This window comes from Oratosquilla oratoria, chromosome 23 (genome assembly GCF_046742065.1).
Source record: "Oratosquilla oratoria isolate Oo_2021 chromosome 23, ASM4674206v1, whole genome shotgun sequence".
Taxonomy (NCBI): domain Eukaryota; kingdom Metazoa; phylum Arthropoda; class Malacostraca; order Stomatopoda; family Squillidae; genus Oratosquilla; species Oratosquilla oratoria.
In genome coordinates this window covers 52,560,981-52,563,480 of record NC_134799.1, presented here as the reverse complement: position 1 = coordinate 52,563,480, position 2,500 = coordinate 52,560,981, and positions in this window count along the sequence as shown.

The following is a 2,500-nucleotide window of genomic DNA, read 5'->3' as shown; positions in this document are numbered from 1 at the left end:
TTGTCATCAGCCTGAATAAAGTGAATGAAATATACCTCTGTATTGAAAAGATTAATTAGATTTCAACTGCCCTTTGTTTTTATTGAAGTAACCTTGAATGAAAATGTATAAATATCCTAAAGACAAGATTGTTTCTCGGACGTCCTATGGTGGCTCGATGCTCTTGGGTTTTGTCCCAATAGATAGGTTCTGACATAGGACAGTACATGTAATGACTAGACAATATGGAACGTCATCGTACTACAGGCTATCACGGCCCAAAGTGACTCTGATGACTTTAGAAATCTTGTCCAACGAGAGCTGCTGGGATTCGTGTGAAATAACTTCCTTCACCCTTTCGACCTGCCATTTGACAACCTCGGTACACAAATCTAATTTTTACTCGCATTGTCCTATTTTCCCTCTCCCACTGTTATTCCACACTTATTGCCCAACATATATGTTAGTCCTTGCTTTCAAGCCATTATTTCAGTCTAATCTTGGAATATGTATTTAAGGTAGGAGATTACGTTTTTACCATTACAAGAACGTCACATATTTGTGTGAAGATGGAGATGTTTCCTATTCTGCCTCCTCTACCATAGTAATTATTATGCTGCTACATAAACTATACTTGTGGTAATTCGATTAAGAGAGTGGTTGCCCTGTATTGATGGGAAATTTTCGTGAAGATAAATTTAGTGCCTCTCACATTGAAGAAGCAGGACACAGCTGAAGAGAGTCTTCTGGATATAGGTAGGATAATATAACATATGTACTTCGCTCGAACAGGACTGAAATTTACCCTGCCTCAATATGAATTAGGTCACTCCTTTATAATGGGGTAAAATTAACTGGTGTATATACACACATATATATATACATATACATATATATATATATATATATATATATATATATATACATATATACATACATATATACATATATATATATATATATATATATACATATATATATATGCAAAGTAGACCACTTGGAAAAGAAACTAACAAAGCAGAGCGCTTTCAAATATTACATCTTCAATGATGTAATATACAAAAGCGCCCTGCTTCGTTAATTTCTTTTTCCAAGTGGTCTACTTTGCATAAGTGAACACACGTACCCGTGTTCTTATTAGCATATATATATATATATATATATATATATATATATATATATATATATATATATATATATATACATAAAAGTACAACACATGATATCGAAGCAATTCTTTACCTCCTGCTTACATCTAGCTAATTTTCATTTATAATGCTAATTATTTTCAGTTTTTTCTATATTTATTTTTAGCTTGTTGAAAGCTAGGGGTACAGAAAACAAAAAGAAATTATATCATTGATTCAGAGCGACAAAGGAAAATTAAATTTGCTGAAAGGGAAAACATAAAACATTACCACTGCAGAGAAATTAATTGTATTTGTGAACGAAAAAACACTTATCTTCATTTAAAAGTGAAGGGGACAAAGGAAAGTATAATGATTAGCCCTATGTACTGAAACTGTTAGGTCTGGTCAGGTTAGGTTAGGTTTGGTGGTCACATGAGGCCTTTAGGAATCAAAGTCCGACGCACAGATGAAGCCAGCTTACTACACCGTGTCTATGAACAAATGTACCTCAACTCTATTCAAGGTCTAATCCAAACCTGTCGGTGAAACCTAGATAGACAACTGAGCGACATGGATTCAATTGCACTGCTGCAATAACAATCTACGGTTTATACACGCCGTTATTCAATATCCTTTGACCGTGGTGTCTGCCTTCTTGTGATTGCTTTGTCTTGCAAACGTTTCTGAATTGCCTTGTAGCAATTGTCCAGGCATATGTTTCTCAAATTTTTCTACAATGTGTATCGTGATGCTTTTTATATATGTATCAGTCCAGAAACAGTTTGAAATTAGGGATTATATTCTAAATTTTTGCGGTTTCAGTGTTAGAGCAAAAAGTCAGTTTTTAGTCGAAAAAAGGAGATAGCGCCCCGAGAGAGAGTAATGAGTGCAAGCAAGAAGAAACTAAGCCGTGGAAAAATTACAAAGACATTGGTTTTTCTCTCCTCCAATCTCCTTGAAGGATGTGACGTCAGCCGTTGAGTATTTAACCCTTGAAGAAATTAGAGTTCACATCAAAATAACCTCTATTGAATGGCGTGGAAAGATACAGAAGAGCTGCATCAGCATAAGAAAACATAACAAAATATGTGGTCACGAGAAGAAACAAAACAATCAGAACCTTGTTGATTCCCTTAGGAAACAGAAGAGGTGAACTGACCTTCAACAACCCAAGCTGTAGAACGGTCAGAAAAAAAAAAAAATCAGATATTGGAAAGACAGATGACTTTTGCGTGGCATTCTATACAAAAATTAAATTAGATTAAATAGAATATGTACACAACACAATCACAAAGGCCCTTCCATAGTATACTAAGATAACAGGCAAAAAATAGATACCATCAACAATCGTAGCATAGAGTAGAGAGAGAGAGAAAAGAGGAAGTGAAAGG